The sequence below is a fragment of the Leuresthes tenuis genome, unplaced genomic scaffold (genome assembly GCF_036924035.1).
Source record: "Leuresthes tenuis unplaced genomic scaffold, fLeuTen1.0.hap1 SCAF_17, whole genome shotgun sequence".
Lineage (NCBI taxonomy): Eukaryota > Metazoa > Chordata > Actinopteri > Atheriniformes > Atherinopsidae > Leuresthes > Leuresthes tenuis.
This window is the reverse complement of record NW_027325371.1, coordinates 33,893,573-33,913,639: the sequence shown is the minus strand read 5'-3', so window position 1 is coordinate 33,913,639 and position 20,067 is coordinate 33,893,573.

Here is a 20,067-nt window from a genome sequence, read left to right as displayed (position 1 = left end):
TTCCCTAATAATTTAGACTTTTTTATTTCAACATCCACTTTTTCCTTTGCTACACAGTCTGCTTTCTCAAGCTCAGTAATCATGTGTGCTTATACCCACATGAACATTGTATTTTTCCCCTCATATTTTTGATTTTTGTCTCAAGTTGCTCTATAATGCTAATAATGAATCGGTAGAGACGCATATTTTAGCAGTCTTCCTTAGTCTGTCCATTCTACTGCCAACAGAATAGCTAACAGCTGTAACACATACACACTCAGATGATCCCTTTACTTTTGACGGGACCTCCTCTTTTAAGTAATGCAGATCATTGGGTTGACTCAGTTTGCAAACAGCTTTTCAATTAGTTCCACTTCCAGCTTTTGTGATCTAACTTAATTTAGCAAAGTCTTGACATGTGATGAGAATGCATGCATGCATTTTCACGAAAATGTTTTGGAGTGACCATTCTAAACCTTATGACATTACAATACATTGTGTTAAAGCATTCATTTAAAAACATAAACATCATGTGTTCTGGAATATTTATATTGGCCCTAAACAATTTGCATTTCAGTCCAAACTCTAATATGCCTAAGATATCTTGTGAAGGTTGCTTGTTCACCCTCCTCAATATGGCATTTTCAACATACAAATTGCACAATCTACCTGTGGCTTGTCTATGTTATTGAAATGTTGTTAGACTGGTTGTTGTCAACCCCTCCTGGCTCTAGCCATCTTAAGCAAATTTTTTAATTAATCAGCATCTGATCAACGTGGAGCATCATCACCTGAAGCCTGTGCATTGTTAGCTTTTTTGGCTGCACATCTAGCCATTTGTGTAATGCGGAAATGTCAATACTATAAATTAAATAAAGACATGAAAAGTAACTGTCTTCGTGTGCATTTTTTTTTCTTGCAAGGAAAGATCCAACAGTCACGCAAGCAGTCTGCAGAGTGTTAGACACTGAGTTATGTACAAGTAATTACTTTTAATGACGCTATCATGCTTTATTGTGCATTCAAGAAGATTCTTATCATTTTGACACCTGCAGTCATTGGCTCTGTACTATACTGTAGTTACAGTATTTTAGTAAGAGTGTAGGCTGCAAGTGTGATGCAAACACATCTAAAAGTCAACTGTGCTTACAACGAAGATTACAAAGAAAATGACTTAATTTCAATCACAGACTAGGAGAATAAAACAGTTAGCTGTTTTTAATCTTAAAGAGCATAAATATTTCTATTAAAGAGCAAGCAGTGGACAAATGTAACCTTATTCTCAGAATTGCCTGTGCGTGATGACGTCCTCCTCCTACAAGATTTGTATGTTGTCAAATGGAGCATATGCAACAAGAATTTCTACCACCAACATGATTTGGATGCGTAACCCATACAATTATTAAACACTTGTGACACTGGTTGATCCCCAGAAAACAAAGACTTTGGATAGGTAGAATAAAGAGTTCTATTATCTGATGTGTATATCGCACAGGTACAGTTTGAACCAAACATGCCTCCAGCTCTGCAGTAAAGGATGGTTGAACTTTTGAGAGAAAGGTCTGATTGGTTGTTGCTCCACTTGGCACTGTGATTGTGCAATGTCCAAGTGGTTATATAATTGCCCTAAACTCCTGAACTCTGACATGTGTGGTTACTCTTTTGGCGCAGAGTGTAGCTAGTTGAATTTTATCAGATAGTTCCTTCAGCACATGTGGCACTCATCAACACATGAGTCATAAAAGTGCTGACAGTTGCTGGAGTTAAAAGCAGAAGGAACACTAAATAGAAGATCACGCAACATATACATCACACAATAGGAGTCAGTTATGAACAGGGTGGCGTATTTGGCCAATTAATACCGTGCACTGGTTTCAGGGATCTTGATTAGTTAAATGGTAAATGGACTTGTACTTGTAAAGCGCTTCACTACATGCCGCATTCATTCATACAGCATATCTTAAGATACTTAACTACGTGCTTTTCTAATCATTCATACGCACATTCATACCCCAGCGTTCCATCTCTGATCCTTTTGTGGTGACACTAGACTTTGCTAACATGTCACTCCCATCTTCTAGCTGAGAGTGACGTCAGCAGGGCTTCCTCTTCTTTGACTACAAGCCACTAATTAGGAGGGAGAGGTTAATAGCACATCACTTTCTATTCAGTGTCTTTACCACCCTTCTCTCCATAAATTATCTGCACTGCACAGGGGAAATCGTTTATAGTCTAATGCAGTGGGGGGAATCGTTCCATGTGGCTCTTTCAGCTACTTCCACAGAAGGGTAGGTCCAGCTATGGAATAGTGAAATGAACCACCTTCAGTGTTTCCTCCTGAGCTCTTTGACAAAAATGTAGTCCCCTTTGGGATGTCGTGCTGGGTTTGTGTTGCCGGTTTGGGTACAACGTCCTTCACCTGCTGGTTACTGTGTGACAAAACAGAGAACATTTCTTTGAAATAAGTCGAAATGTCGTTTTCACATAACTCAGTGGAAGGGAGATATGCCCTAGGGGGTCTACACCCAATGTGATGGGTCTACCAGAGAGAAAAAACAATGGTCTCATGTTGCTTCTAGCCTGCATGCACTTGTACATCAGAACAACAGCCAGAACCTTAGTCCAGGACAGTCCTGTCTCTTCACAACAGTTTTGCTTTTAGAGAGCCATTTTCTCTCTTAATTGCAACCACACTGGTTGGATGATAACTGCAGTGATGTTTTAGATTAATGCTTAAAGATCACTGTGCTCCGACTTGTGACATAGCTTCATTCACAAAATATGCACCACTGTTACTGCTGAAATTGCTGGTAAATACCGTGGCCTGCAAAAATATTCATCCCCTTGGCATTTTTCATGCTTTTTTGCTTTACAACTTGCAATTAAAATGATTGTTTGGGAGTTTGCACTATTTCATTCACAGAACATGCCTACAACTTTAAAGATGTATTAATTTTTTTTATTGTGAAGCAAACAACAAATAGGACAAAATAACAGAAAACTGAAAAAAACTGAAAAAAAGTCAGTACTTTGTGGAGCCATCTTTTGCAGCAATTACAACTATAAGTCGCTTTAGATAAGTCTCTATGAGCTTGCCACATCTTGCTGCTGGGATTTTTGCCAATTCCTCAAGGCAAAACTTCTCTAGCTCATTTATGTTGGATGGTTTTTGCTTGTGAACAGCAATCTTCAAGTCTAACCACAGATTCTCAGTTGGTTTGAGATCTGGACTTTGACTCGGCCAAAAACATCGCAACAGCACAATGCTGCCAACCACCATGTTGGAATGGTGTTCTTGGGGTGATGGAAAGTGTTGGGTTTGCACCAGACATAGCAATTTCCTTGGTGACCGAAAATTTAAATTTTAGTCTCATCTGACCAGAGCAGCCTTTTGGCAAACTCAAAACGTGTGTTCTTATTTTTAACACTAAGTAATGGCTTTTTTTTTTTGGCCACTCTTCCATAAAGCCCAGCTCAGCTCTATGGAGCATATGGCTTATTGTGGTCCTATGGACAGATGTCTGCTGTGGAACTCTGCAACTCCTTCAGGGTTACCTTTGGTGCTGCCTCTCTGATTAATGCCCTCCTTGCCCGGTCTGTGACTTTTAGTGGGTGGCCCTCTCTTGGCAGGTTTGTTGTGGTACCGTGTTCTATCCATTTGAAGATGATGGATTTGATGGTGCTCTGAGGGATCATCAAAGATTTGGACATTTTTCTATAACCTGACTTGTTTGAAGAGCTTCTTGGTCTTCATGGGGTGATACCTCTTTCTTAGTGGTGTTGCAGCCTCTGGGGCCTTTCAGATAAGGTGTGTTTATACAGACACTTAGATTCCACACAGCTGGACTTGATTTCACTAATTACGGGACTTTTGAAGGTTGGTTGCGCCAGAACTTTTTAGGGGCTTCATATAGCAAAGGGAGTGGATACATATGCGCATCAATTTTCAGTTTTTAAATTTTTTTTTAATTATATATATCTTTCTCATTCATTTTACCAACTTAGACTATTTTGTGCAGATACATCACATAACATAAGATTTTTTAAAAACATTTAAATAAATGTTTGGAATGTAACAAAATTGTCATGTTTTGCATTTTTTTGTAATGTTCTGTGTTTTTTGTCCAGTCTTTTGTTTTGCCATTTCCCCACTTTTGTCTTTTGTCTGTTTTTTGTCTTTCTTCTGCCCTGCCATCAGCTTCACTCCCTTCACCTGTTTTCATTCTCATCAGCTGCACTCACTCACCAATCACCCTCCACTGTATTTAGTCTCCCAGTTTGTTCATGCCAGTTGTCAGATACTCACTGTCATCTATGCTGTTAAATCAGGGTTCTCATTGTCACTGTTCATGTCATGTTTTGTCATCATTCAAGTCAAGTTGTTTTTCATGGTCATAGTCAGGTTCTTAGGATTTTTGTTTTGTCAGTTTAGCTTTTTAATTCGGGTTTTGCCGCACCTTTTGTTTAAATTATTAGAATAATTTTTTTTTTTTACTATGAAACTGCATTCAGGTCCCCATCGCCATGTTTACACCATATAACCTGACAAAAATGGGTAAAAAGCCAAGGGGTGTGAATATTTTCATCATCAAGATCGGCAATGTTTTTGTGCACAGCCTATGTTGCACTTTCAGCTTCATTAGCCATATTGAGGAAGGATCACACCGTCTTTATCTGCAACGTAGCATTTATTGCTTTCTCATGACACTGGACCACCAAAGAACCACCTTTTGAAGTTGATAAGCCTTATCTTTGAAACCGGTTTTGTCAATATGTCAGCAACCATATCTTCTGATGGACAGAAGATAATGTCTATTTTTCCCCTCACTTAGTGCTTCACAGATAAAGTGATATTTCACATCAATGTGTTTGGACCTCTGTCTGTTCACCGGATTTTTATTCAGTGCTATTGCCCCTTGATTGTCCTCATGGATTTTTGTACAGCTGTAGTCTTTGTTATCCATGCCATTTAAGAGTTGAGTTAGATACATATTTTCCTGAGGAGTTGCTGCTCGAGCAATATATTCAGCCTCACAAGTTAACAGAGCCACTGTCATCTGTTTCTTTGACTTCCAGGAAAGGACTTCCAGTGATGATGTGACTATCCTCGACAGAAGATGCCCAGTCAGAGTCACAGAATGCCATCATATTCAAATCCTCTTCGCTTTTCTTAAAACTCAGTTCGTAATCACTCGTGTCTTTTAAGTATCTTAGCACATATTTAGCAGCCACTAGGTTCACTGCTTTTGGTTTTGACTATGTCTCTGACAACTTACTAACAACCCAACTAATATCAGGTCTGGTACAAGTCACAGCATAAATCAGACTGCCCACAATCTCACGATATTCTTTTGAGTTAAGAACCTCATTTTCTTTACCCTCTTCATTTTCAATACACTCCACTTTTTTGCTCATATGGAGTATGTCTCAGTTTGCACTCTAACATTCCAAACCTTTCTAGCATTTTCAGGATGTACCTTTTGATTCATTGTGATTTCCTTTTTGTTTTGTTCAAACTGTATGCCCAGGAAATATGAGATTTTCACCAAATCTTTCATGTTGAATTTTGATCTCATGCTGTCTTTAAAAATGTTGAGAGAATTTTCATTACCTGCTGCAATGATTAGGTCATCCACCCAGATAATTACAAGTATGGTGTCACCTTCTACCTGTTTCCTGTACACACAGTGGTCAGATAAGTTTCTCATGAAACTTTTTTGTTGTAGATGATCGTTGAGAAGTTTGTACCAGTGTCTCCCTGATTGTTTGAGGCCATAAGGGGATTTCTGTAACTTGTACACTTGTTTCTTCTTCTTAAACCCCAGCTGGTCGAGGCGGACGGCCACCCTTCCTGAGTCTGGTTCTGCCAGAGGTTTCTTCCTGGTTCTGGTTCTGCCAGAGGTTTCCTCCTGGTTCTGGTTCTGCCAGAGGTTTCTTCCTGTTAAAGGGAGTCGTTCCTTTCCACAGTCCCTCAGGCTCAGGACGGGAGATTGGACTGAAGACAAGTTTCGGTGCAATCTGTTGGTTTCCTTAGCTAGGATATTAATTTTTGAATTGGCTCTATATGAATTAATTGGATTATGATTACAATGAATTGAATTCCAATTGGCTTGAATTGGACTATATTATTTAAGTGCCTTGAGATGACAATTGTTGTAATCTGGCGCTATATAAATAAAATTGAATTGAATTGAATTTCTCTCCTGCTTCTGATTTTTCTTCAAAGCCCTCCATTTGTTCTAAGAAAATTTCCTCATCTATTGGAGCATGTAAATATCCCATCTTAACATCCATCTGATGAACAATAAGATCATTTTGATGAGATGTTTGCTGTTTGAGCAAATGTCTCTTTGCAGTCTATGCCTTCTGTTTGACTATAACCTTTAGCTACATATCTGGCTTTAAATATTTGTCTTTGTTCATCATTTTCTTTAAGGGCATAAACCCATTTTACCCCCACTGCACTTCTATCTTCAGTTCAAATGTGTCAATTTCTTTAAGGGATTCGATCTCTTCCCTCATTGCTTGTTTCCATTCACAAGCTTCTGGTGACATCCGGGCTTCATGATAGGTTTGGGGGACTCCACACACCACTCTGTAACAAAAGTCAACATCTGTGTGGATTACAGCTTTATTTGGCCGCTGTTTCCACATCCATAGCAGATCACTGATTATATGTCTGCTTTCATCACATTGTCCATCTTTGGTTTAGTGTCAAACCTTCAGTCTCTTCATAGCTATGTAAATTGCTTTTGAACTTTGTAAATGTTAGTTCTTTAGAACTTGTATTTTAGACCCAATCCCAACCAGACTGTTCAAGGAGGTTTTCCCTTTAACTGACACTTCCATATTGGATTTGATCAATCGGTCTTTGTTGACAGGATATGTACCTCAGATATTTAAGGTTGCTGTAATTAAACCTTTACTTAAAAAACCTACTCTTGATTCAGAAGTGTTGGCTAATTATCAACCTATATCCAATCTCCCTTTTTTGTCTAAAGTTGTTGAAAAAATAGTTGCAGCTCAACTTTGTGATAATTTACATAGAAATAATCTGTTTGAAGAGTTTCAGTCAGGATTCAGAGTGCATCATAGCACAGAAACAGCACTGGTGAAAGTTACCAATGATCTTCTCTTAGCCTCTGATAGCGGACTTGTTTCTGTGCTTGTCCTGTTGGATCTCAGTGCGGCATTTGATACGATCGATCACAGGTAACATTATCAGACAGCATGGCATAAATTTCCATTGTTATGCTGATCATACTCAGCTGTACTTATCTATGAAACCAATAGGTTGGTCAGACTACAAGCCTGTCTTAAAGACATAAAGACCTGGGTGACTCAGAACTGTCTGCTTTTAAATTCAGACAAAACTGAAGTTTTGACCAGCTGGGGTTTGAGAAGACAGAAAAGAGGGAAAAGAGGGGGGAAAAACACCATAACGCCATTCAAAGGATATCTGTTGGAACAGGGAAACATACGTTAATAACCACAATAATGTCACATGTACATAAAATCAATTGTGAAATTAAACAGGGGGAAAAAGAGAGCAAAGTGAGGAAAGGTGTGACAGATGAGGTCCCCCAGCAGTCTAAGCCTATAGCAGCTTAACTATGGGATGTTTCAGGATTACCTGAGTCATCCCTAACTATAAGCTTTATCAAAAAGGAAAGTTTTAAGCCTAATCTTAAAAGTGGAAAGGGTGTCTGCTTCCCGGACATTTACTGGCAGCTTATTCCACAAGAGAGGGGCCTGATAACTGAAGGCTCTGCCTCCCATTCTACTTTTAGAAACTCTGGGAACAACAAGTAAACCTGCAGTTTGGGAGCGAAGAAAATATCTTACAATGAGATCTTTAAGATATGATGGAGCTCGGTCATTAAGAGCTTTATATGTGAGGAGAAGAATCTTAAATTCTATTCTGAATTTAACAGGGAGCCAATGAAGAGAAGCTAAAACTGGAGAAACATGATCTCTGCTGTTAGTTCTCATCAGAACTCTGGCTGCAGCATTTTGGATCAGCTGGAGGCTTTTCAGAGAATATGTGGGACAGCCAAATAATAAGGAATTAGAGTAGTCCAGTCTTGAAGTAACAAATGCATGAACTAGTTTCTCTGCATCACCCTGAGACAGGATGTTCCTGATTTTAGCAATATTACGAAGGTGAAAGAAGGCAGTCCTAGAAACCAGTTTTATATGTGCGTCAAATGATAAATTCTGGTCAAAAATAACTCCAAGGTTCCTCACTGTAGAACTAGAAGCCAAGGAAATACCATCTAGAGTAACTATATAACTAGACAATTTCTCCCTGAAGCGCTCAGGTCCAAAGAGAACAACTTCAGTTTTGTCTGAATTTAAAAGCAGACAGTTCTGAGTCATCCAGGTCTTTAGGTCTTTAAGACAGGCTTGTAGTCTGACCAACCTATTGGTTTCATCTGGTTTCGTAGATAAGTACAGCTGAGTATCATCAGCATAACAATGGAAATTTATGCCATGCTGTCTGATAATGTTACCTAATGGAAGCATGTATAAAGTAAAAAGAATCGGTCCAAGCACAGAACCCTGAGGAACTCCATGACTTACTTCAACGTGTGAGGAAGATTCTTCATTTACAAGAACAAACTGGAATCTATCAGATAAATATGACTTAAACCAGCCTAATGCAGTTCCTTTAATCCCAATAACATGTTCAAGTCTCTGTAACAGAATGCTGTGATCGATCGTATCAAATGCAGCACTGAGACAAGCACAGAAACAAGTCCGCTATCAGAAGCTAACAGGAGATCATTGGTAACTTTCACCAGTGCTGTTTCTGTGCTATGATGCACTCTGAATCCTGACTGAAACTCTTCAAACAGATTATTTCTATGTAAATGATCACAAAGTTGAACTGCAACTATTTTTTCAACAACTTTAGACAAAAAAGGGAGATTGGATATAGGTCGATAATTAGCCAACACTTCTGAATCAAGAGTAGGTTTTTTAAGTAAAGGTTTAATTACAGCAACCTTAAAAGTCTGAGGTACATATCCTATCAACAAAGACCGATTGATCAAATCCAATATGAAAGTGTCAATTAAGGGGAAAACCTCTTTGAACAGTCTGGTTGGGATTGGGTCTAACATACAAGTTGATGGTTTAGAAGAGACTATTGCTGTTGTTAGCTCAGAGAGATCAACTGGGCAGAAGCTGTCTAAATACAATTCAGGTTCGAAAGATACTTCTAAAGCTGCTCTACTTGATGATACATCAGTGATAATAATGGGAAGGATTCCATTAATCTTCTCTCTGATAGAAACAATTTTATTGATGAAGAATCTCATGAAATCATCACTGCTGAGATTACTCTGCAGAGCTGAGCCGCCGGGACAGGAAGGTGCAGGGGTTTTGCCGTCCTCCGATCGTTGAGACAGCATTGCAACAACGCTGTTGTTAGATGCGTCCACCTCCACCACGAACTGTTGCTGGGGATCTGGAAGAGTCAAGATTGGTGCAGTTGTGAATCGGCGCTTGAGCTCATTGAAGGAAATCGCTGCCCCCGGAGACCAGACAAACCAAACCCGAGGAGAGGTAAGGGCATGCAGAGGTGCCGCAATGGAGCTGAAACCCCTGATGAAGCGCCGGTAGAAGTTAGCGAATCACAGGAACTGTTGTACCTTTTTATGATGAGGTATTTATCTGGGGTCGGCCACGTGGCCACGGCGCTGACCTTAGCCGGGTCCATCTCTACCTTCCCGGGAGCTACAATGAAACCTAGAAATGACACAGTCTGTACATGAAATTCACTCTTTTCTGCTATAACATAAAGGTGATTGTCCAGAAGGCGTTGCAAAACTTGGGATACATGCAGCCTGTGAGAAACAAGGTCAGGTGAGTAAATCAAAATATCATCCAGATACACATAAACAAACTTGTCAAGAAATTCTCGTAAAACGTCATTAATCATGGCCTGAAAGACTGCAGGTGCATTGGTGAGTCCAAAAGGCATGACACAGTATTCATAATGTCCACTGGGTGTATTGAAACTGGTCTTCCACTCGTCCCCCTCCCGGATGCGAACAAGGTGATACGCATTGCGTAGGTTGAGTTTGGTGAAAATTCTGGCTTGTTGGAGCTGGTCAAAGACCGAAGACATGAGGGGGAGTGGATACCAGTTCTTAACTGTGATGTCGTTGAGTGGACTGATTTACTCAACGCCCCATTAACGCTATGGTAAAAAGTTGTGAAATTTGACCCATATTTTTAGGACAATCCCATTAGCAAATTCAACAAATTTGGTGCCCAAAATCCAAACTCTCTAGTGCCACCAACATGTCAAAATTTGAAGCCCATTCAGCTATATAACGTTTGATTCGTTGGTCCAAATTTAAAAAACAAGGTATCGCTGGAATCCTTGGATCATGACGAGTCCAACGCACCCTATGACGTCATTTTCCGTCTAACTAGATTTTCCGCCATCTTGGCTTTTGTTTAAAACCTTAAAAATTTTTCACAGGTCACAAATTTAAACCAATTCTCTTGAAAATTGGAACACAATATCTTTGGTCCAATCCGCACAAAGGATATGAAGCAGATTTTTCAATTTCGACTTTGTTCACCCAATACAACCAATCAAAGTTAACGGCGACAACGCCAAAAAAGGACGTGAGGCCATATCACAACAACCAGTTGGTCTTTTGACATCAAACTTCTACCAGAGACTCAAGCCTTGTTCTTTAAGAGGCCCAAGAATTTTGGTGATCTTTAACCTATAGGTGGCGCTATATGTAGCAAAAATGCATTTTTGCTCATATCTTTGGACCCGTTTGTCCAAATTTCACAAATGAGGGACCGTTGGAATCCCTGGATATAGCCAAAGTCAACACACCCTATGACGTCATTCGCGCCATCTTGGATTTTCCGCCATTTTGAATTATACAAAAAACCTTCAAAACGCATTACAGGTCACCCAGATTGTCTGATTTCCACGGGACTTGACACATAAAATCTTCAGACCAAGCCTCATAAATGCTATCAAGTGCTATTTTTTAATTCGCTTTCTTTGTCTCGTAGCACCCAATTAAACTTGGCACTAACACGCCAAACAGGATATGTGGCCATATCTCTGCAATGGTTTTACATGTTGAGAGAAAACTTGGTGGTACGAGTCCACACTCCGTCCCAAGTGGACATGATGATTTTGGTGTTATTTGGGCATTAGGGGGCGCTGAAGTTAGCAAAACTCGTTTCCTCACTTCACTCTATATGTTTTACATTTACATTTCACTATTTCCATTGAAATGTCATGATTTACATTTACATTTAATGGTAATTTATTCGGGGATATACAGGAAGATCTAATCTGTAACAGATCCTAGTATAGGATAGTTAAAAAAAAAAACATGTCAACAATCCATAAGTTTGTCAACTCACCTTATAACTTCTGTTGTTGGGAGACAGCAATGTTTTATTATTTTTGTTGGTAGTGTCTGCAGATTCTCTTTGGACAGAATCCTGAACCATTGCGATTGCTCCTTAGAGCACGCACTGGTGTGGCTGCATATAACATTGGTGTTGCAACTATTATCCACTGGTGCAAATGTTAAACTGCCTTATCAACCTCTTTGTGATGAGAAGTTCAATAGTTTAAGGATGAAAAACTTGCACATTTTGATCATTGATGAAGTGTCCATGGTTGACCACCGTATTTTGGCCTACGTTCATGGCAGATTACGTCAAATCAAGCAGATTGGTGATTATTCCTTGTTTTCAAACTTCTTTTGGAAAATGTGTTACTTCATTTCATTCTTGAATTTGTTTTCTTAAGTGATTACAAGTGAGCAGGCATGGCAATGTTGTAATTACTGTCTTTGTCTGTTATTCAACTTTCTAATCAGCACTATGTTCACCTTCCTCTTAAAAAAACTCAACTGTGCTACACTTTCTATGCAGCATCCTTTTGTGGTTGTCTTTGTAAGAACAAAGATAAAGACATTTTAAACATGAAGTTGTTTAAGAGCCAGATCGGCTCGATCATGCATGATACAGGAAGTTTCTGCAATGTATAGACTCGGTAGCCGTGTATAGGCAAAACAGACGATTTTGTCTTTTGCATGTACAGATACTGGTACCACCGGCAGAAAAGCAGGAATAAGACAACTAAGTCAAAAACATAATTATGCTACCTTGAATTGTAACCAATATCAGACTGTTGCTCATGTGTTAGACTATATGAGTAGTGACATACTAACTGAAGAGAATTTATATGGATATTCTATTGTGATCTTACATTGGTTCTTTGTTCATTTTCAGGGATGCAGTAGGGCATACTTACAATACAGGACATATTGTCAAATGTATCCCCTATTATTTATACCTCCTGAACTCCTGCTCACTTGTGATCCAGTTTTGTAAAAATGTTCTTATAACACTGTGTACTATTTTCTAATGTTTCTAAAGTATTTTATAATGTTATGACTGACTGGGTGATTTAGTGTCTAAATTCTGTTTTGACAGTTATGGGACCATTCACTACATTGTTTGTGTGCGTAACACAAGGCTATTACATTTGCCTTCATTTTCAGGACCTGTGTTGTGTGTCCCATTCAAGATGAATTGTTGTTAGGCTTTTTTGGTTTACTTGCTTTTTTCATTTCATGAAAATGCATTTGTAATAGAGTTAAGTATTACTTAAGGATTACTTATAAATGGACAGTTGTTTTGCAAATGCCAAATAACAGGAAATGAGTCCACTTTAAGATGCACAACAAAAGTATGTTTGTAAGCTTCTTGATTTCAAAGGACTGTACAAACCATGTTTTCACAAAGCTTAAAAAGCTGTATGGACACACAGCTTGCTTATCTACCCGGTCCAATTCCCATGGCATACACTGATGATGAAACCTGCAAAGACTTTTGGACATCAGCAATACAACCTGCAAAAGCAGCTGTCACTCATCTTCCTTTTGCATACTTGGTGCTTAACAAAGCTGAAGTGTGTCCATCTGTTCCCTGGAAAAAAACTACACCTCTATAAAATAGGATTGTTGGAAATAGTCACGAGAAATTATGAGAGATTTTGTTGAGTATATCTACCTTCGCAATTTGAAATTCATGTGTCTTTCACAGGATTTATTGAACAGACAATAAATTGTTCTGTGTTTGTTTCTCACAGTAGGGTTCTACCTGTGGTCCTTGCCTGATTTGTGTATTTCCAACTGTGCCCTGGCTGTCCAAGACCCATTTGAAGAAAAAAAATGACAGAAGTCCAATAGTCCTTCTTTTAATTTCATTATGTATGTATCAATTTTATGCTTTTGCTTTAAATAAATGTATAACCTATGTATTCTGCCCATGCTGTAACATGTTTATGCTGTAAATTGCTTTGTTTTATTCATTACTAGATGTATGTCCTACATCTGCAGCCCTTTACTATCCATGGTCCTTCCTAAAGACTACTGTGTTTTACTATACCCCTTCTGAACTACAAAAGTCTGATTCCCAGAAATGTTCCTCAGTGACATAACATGTAAGTATACACACTGTTCCAAGATACATTTTAATTGTTATTGTACTATGTTGTACAGTGCTAGGAATTAAATGCTTTGTTCTGTTTAAATAGCCTGCTGAGGAACATGTACCAACCTATCTAGTATGCATTTTTATGTATTGTATGTGCACTGGGTCATGTTGCTCAACATTCATCAAACAACAGGACAACAGTATGCTATCATCACTAGCATGGAATATCGTCTCAACTCAACTTGACTGGCCAGAGCCGATTGATGTGACAACGCATTCCAACACCGTTGTCCAACAACTACAATTTAAGTGGGACTTTCATGCCATGGCTGGACTGCCAAACAAAATCTGACCAATGGACGACACACATATACGCATCAAAGCACCCGTGCCGTTGTGGAGCGCATTGAGTGAAGGCCAGGCGGGTGTGTCTCGATATAGCGGGGAGGTGAGGGGAGCAGCTGAAATTGTCTAGAATTGTCACAATCACCGATAGTCAGAGACCTATGGATGTCATCTTCATCAAAAGTAACATCTAACAAATGTTTTCTGTTTCAGCTTTTAAGTTTGCGGCGATCTGTTGCTCGCTCCGTTTTTACTGATGAGGGGTCCAGATACTTTGAAGGGATGCCTGCATGCCTGATGAGCGCCGAGGAGACATACTGAACACGAGGAAACATGGAGAGTGTATTCACCTGAATGGAGGGCAACAAAACTCACAAACATTTTAGATGGGTGCCAGTGCAAACTTTCCCAGCATCGAAGAAAGTCCTGCAGGATGGAACACCGCAGAGTGCCCAGTGGTGTCTGCAGCATGAGGCAGCGTCCAAGAGGCATCAACAACATTTATGTGAAATGAAACCGTATATTTCTTTGTGTCAATAAAACTTTTCTTTACAAATTATTGGTCTGTTTTTTATGTCTGATATATTTTCATTCATATGTGCAGTTATTAGGTGCGAACCACCTAATTAGACTACTTTATAAACGTTCCATATGGTAATACTGATATTTCATAAATGCTTATTGCAATGGTAATGTGTTTATTGGTCCAGGTAGTGATTTGTACAACATGAAGATGGTACAGAAACCAACATTAAAGACAATTTGATTATGATTGTGATGCCGAAAACTGACTGAGTGATCTTAAAATGTCTGATAAAGAAAGATCTTAGAAGAGAAAATGATCTGAGATGGTTAATACCTCTACATCAAGGCCTACATGCCATATTTTATAATTAATTAAGAGAACTAACACATCAACCATCTTGTTCCCACATTTGCATAAATAAAAAATCCGTAAATATCAGGCGGGCATCTGTCACTTATGGTCGTGAATCTGTGAACATGATGCGTCAAAGATGCGGTGAGAATGCAAAGAGATCTAAAGTAGGAAAGTAGGAACATTTCAATAGTTGACAGGTGGCACCAATGCGCAATCAAGCACCGGTGATCGTGATTGAGTGGCGGTGGAGCATCGCTCAACCTGCCGAGTTCTGTGTTCAGCCGCACAGTATTTAAACGCTGTCAATTCGCTTGCACAGTTCTTTTGGAGGAGTTGGACATTGCGGCAGGTACGGTACACCTGTATGTGTAATTTAATCCTCACATAAATTTACAGTTTTGTCTGGTTTGCAGGATGGCTAATAGAAAGACCTAAATACAAGTGTGTCATTACTCAGTCCTCTGTTTAAATTCTTGCTTCATTCGCAGGGTGGACAAATCAGAAATATGGCAAGTCCCGTGAAGAAGGCCAGAACTGAGGCGGAGGAGTCCGTGGTTGGCTTCATCCACGGTTTGTCACCAGTGAAAATTTCTAAGAAAAACAGTCGTTGCTTTGATGGCACGTTGCAGACAGGGCGTGAGGAGTACCACCGGGTGGTCGTGTTTGGTGCGGAGAAACACACCGTATTTGAGCAAGCTGCCATGGCCAAGACGCCGGTGACGCTTTCGAAGGTCAAAAGCATCAGTAAGTAGAATAATTAAAATGTTGTGCTGCGTTTTCTTCCTGTATAGGTTACAATGACCCAAGCGGCTTCGACGTGCTGTGTTCGGGAGACAGCGAATTGCAGGTGGTGGACAACCCGCAGTTCTTTTTCCGAGACCCCCGACTGCCGGCACCATCACACTTAAAAGCGTTTTAGCGCTGGGCCCCAAGTTTCATGTAAGTGGAGCTGACATGGCTGTATTTAGTCGCCAGATCTAGGCGTTTGTTTGGAGAGGTTTGCCTTCTAATAATTTTGTCTTGTGTTTTGTAACAGGTCCATGCAGTGCGGGTGAAAATCTTGCCTGGCGGCATCCAGAGCAGTGTTGTACCGGTGGATGGAGTTCCGAGGGAGCTAAAGCAATTTCCAGTGTGTGATCCCACTGGGGTCACAAAATTGACCATGTGGGAGGACGAAATCCTCTTGGTCCAACTGTCCCACTCCTAGGAGATCCGCGATCTCGCAACACGACGTTATGGGGAGCAGACTTTCCTGACAAGTATGCCATCGACCACGGTGCTGGAAATCAAGGATATCGGCGAACCAGACGAGCTAGAGCCAGATGATGATGATGATGGTGGTGGTGATCTGGTCAAGGTTTCTGGGTGCGTCAGCGGTGTTCAGATTGGTGCCAGACGTCACTGTGGGAGATGTCGAGCCAGTCAAGCGGACTTAAAAACTGCATGTACTTCTCACCGCTGTGACAGATGCCGCATGTTGCAGAAAGCAGACTCGTATCCTGTTGTGTTTGGTGGCACAGTAGTTGTTGACCGTGATGGGCAGGAACCGACTTTAACCCTAACCAATTTAGCAATTTCAGGGTTTGTGGCCACTGACAGCGACGCTATTGAAGAAAAGCTGATCGGTCTTGATGTTGAGTTGCAGGTGACCTCCAGCCAACTGGTGACTTCCTTAAGTTTGCGTAACGGTGCTGTGTAGGACTTGCAAGTTTGTTATTAGCATGTGTTCTTATTGTGGTGTTTAGGGATTTTTGCTTAAATATGTCCAACTGTTGAAATATTATTTCTTGAGGTTCACACTTGTAGGTAATTGTTTGTTCACTAATTACCGATGTAAAATAAAAGCTTTGTTTGAACTTGAACCATGTCAGTATTTCTTTAAATAACTGTTTAAAGTAGTCAAATATTGCTTATGAAAAGGCAAAGCCTCAGAAAAATCTGTCACACTTGTGCCAAATGCCTGCATGGAAAATGGTTCTGACCAAAACGCCTAAAGAAAATGTCACACTGAACTTCCTCAAAACTTACCACACAAAGCTGCCTCTGGGGGGGATTTCAGACAAGGGCATCAAAACTTTTCATGGGGGGGGGGGGGGCATTGTCATGAGTGCAGGTTTAAGGCAAAGATGGTCTTTGTAGGTTTGACCCATGGATCTACTATAATACATGGTTTGAAGCATGAACTGATGTGAAGCAAAGGGAACCCATTCAGTATGACAACTTTTCCCAATGTTTAGTGAAATAGTTTCTGATGCCATTTAAGTTTATCAATGCTGCCTGTAAGTGGATTTATTTTTTCTTCTGAGGCAGTTCAGTGAAATTTTCTTTCTTAGGCCTTTTGATCCAATTACTATTTTTCATATGGCTGCCTGGTGCGAGTGTGACTGAGGTTTTCCTCAGACCTTCACTTTTCATCTGAGGTCTGGCGCTGAAGCCTCATCCTGAGGATGTCCTCGAATGTACAGCTGACTTGACTCATTTAATGAACTGAACTTTCTTCACACAGTCCAGTTCAATTGAATTAATGAGCCAAGTCAGGTGTGCTGGTTGAAAATCTGCGGCTACATGGCCTCTCTGTGGATTAGTTTGACACCCCTGACACTTCACAGGTGTCAGACTAATCCATAATGGAAGAAAAAAACAAATAGTCAAGAGTATTTTAAACCATTTATTTTTAAATGTCTGTTCAATTGTGAAAGACACATGAATTTCAAATTGCGAAGGTAGATATACTCACAAAATCATTCATTTGTTGTGACTTTTTCCAACAATCCTATTTTATAGAGGTGTAGTTTTTTTCCAGGGAACAGATGGACACACTTCAGCTTTGTTAAGCACCAAGAATGCAAAAGGAAGATGAGTGACAGCTGCTTTTGCAGGTTGTATTGCTGATGTCCAAAAGTCTTTGCAGGTTTCATCATCAGTGTATGCCATGGGAATTGGACCGGGTAGATAAGCAAGCTGTGTGTCCATACAGCTTTTTAAGCTTTGTGAAAACATGGTTTGTAAAGTCCTTTGAAATCAAGAAGCTTACAAACATACTTTTGTTGTGCATCTTAAAGTGGACTCATTTCTTGTTATTTGGCATTTGCAAAACAACTGTCCATTTATAAGTAATCCTTAAGTAATACTTAACTCTATTACAAATGCACAGTCATGAAATGAAAAAAGCAAGTAAACCAAAAAAGCCTAACAACAATTCATCTTGAATGGGACACACAACACAGGTCCTGAAAGTGAAGGCAAATGTAATAGCCTTGTGTTACGCACACAAACAATGTAGTGAATGGTCCCATAACTGTCAAAACAGAATTTAGACACTAAATCACCCAGTCAGTCATAACATTATAAAATACTTTAGAAACATTAGAAAATAGTACACAGTGTTATAAGAACATTTTTACAAAACTGGATCACAAGTGAGCAGGAGTTCAGGAGGTATAAATAATAGGGGATACATTTGACAATATGTCCTGTATTGTAAGTATGCCCTACTGCATCCCTGAAAATGAACAAAGAACCAATGTAAGATCACAATAGAATATCCATATAAATTCTCTTCAGTTAGTATGTCACTACTCATATAGTCTAACACATGAGCAACAGTCTGATATTGGTTACAATTCAAGGTAGCATAATTATGTTTTTGACTTAGTTGTCTTATTCCTGCTTTTCTGCCGGTGGTACCAGTATCTGTACATGCAAAAGACAAAATCGTCTGTTTTGCCTATACACGGCTACCGAGTCTATACATCGCAGAAACTTCCTGTATCATGCATGATCGAGCTGATCTGGCTCTTAAACAACTTCATGTTTAAAATGTCTTTATCTTTGTTATTACAAAGACAACCACAAAAGGATGCTGCATAGAAAGTGTAGCACAGTTGAGTTTTTTTAAGAGGAAGGTGAACATAGTGCTGATTAGAAAGTTGAATAACAGACAAAGACAGAAATTACAACATTGCCATGCCTGCTCACTTGTAATCACTTGAGAAAACAAATTCAAGAATGAAATGAAGTAACACATTCCAAAAGAAGTTTGGTTTAAGTTTGTGTCTCAAACTTTCAATATGTATGGCTTTTTACCTTTAAAAAGTAACTTGTATTTTTAAAAAGAGCATTAAGTATATTGATTTAAATCTTAAATAAGCCAAGAGCTGTTATGGATAAAACACATTTTTAAAACTCCTTACATTCACGTCATGTTTAGATAGGCCTAATGATTTAATGGCTTCAAATGAGCTGACTGAGCACATAATTCATTTATCGAGACAATAAATTACATTTTTACCTAGCTTATGTTTACATATTATTCAATGTGCTTTTATTTGGAGACCAGGGCTAGTTGATGCAAGGGTAGTCAGTACAAGTGATAAAGAGCAAGAGCAGAGACTAAAAATAAACTAAGACTAAAATAACTGTAGTCTTGAATGGACCCACTTGTTAAGATCTGTTAACTAAAAGGCAGTAACCCACTCCAAAAGCATGAACATAATTGTGTGCTAACTATTCTGTCAATGATGAACTGAAAGAGAGAGAGAAAGTTTCTAAGTATCTGTGATAGCTTAGGTTGCACTTGCAGCGATCACAAAATATCAGACAGACACTCACATTATTTTTTTTCTTTTGTTTAGAAGCATGCTAACCAGCCCTGGTCTCCAAAACACAAAACTTCTTTTGGAAAATAGATTACATACCCTCCCACTCCCTGCAAGGAGCCGTCCTGTATATCGCTCCCTCCTTGCGACCCCCCCAAACCCCAAATAGCGGACGGAACATCTACAGAACATCTAATGGTGAATAATTCACATTGCAAACACAAATATTACAACAGTGAGATAAGAATTGCTTCATGGAAACTGTAGTATGTCTGTACAACATCGACAACAACATCTCCTACATCTTTACAGTACACATGATCTATTAACGTACCTCTTTCTGTTGTAGCTGGTTGGACATGTTGAGTGTATCCATGTTGTTCCAGGAATTTTGCCACAGTAGACGAAACGAAGACATCCTCATTGAAGTCTCCCATGATCACCTTCCTCCCTGCTTGCTTCTCGAGTTCAAAGACAACCTGTGATAACTGCTGTCGAAACATGTCAATCTTATAGGAACTTGGCCTGTACAAAACAACAGCAGTCAAATTTACATGAGATATATGGAAATACAAACATTCCAAGTTGCATCTCGTTGGAATTGACACCTGCACATCAATGTTGTCTGAATAATACAAACCAACTCCTCCTCTTTGCTGATGTTTCAATGCTGTAAAAACTGTGTCAGAGTCATCGTAACAGTTCTGTCTTGGATTGTGATTAAAGACATATCCCGGTAGTTGTGGTTGGTCTTTACTGTCTGCA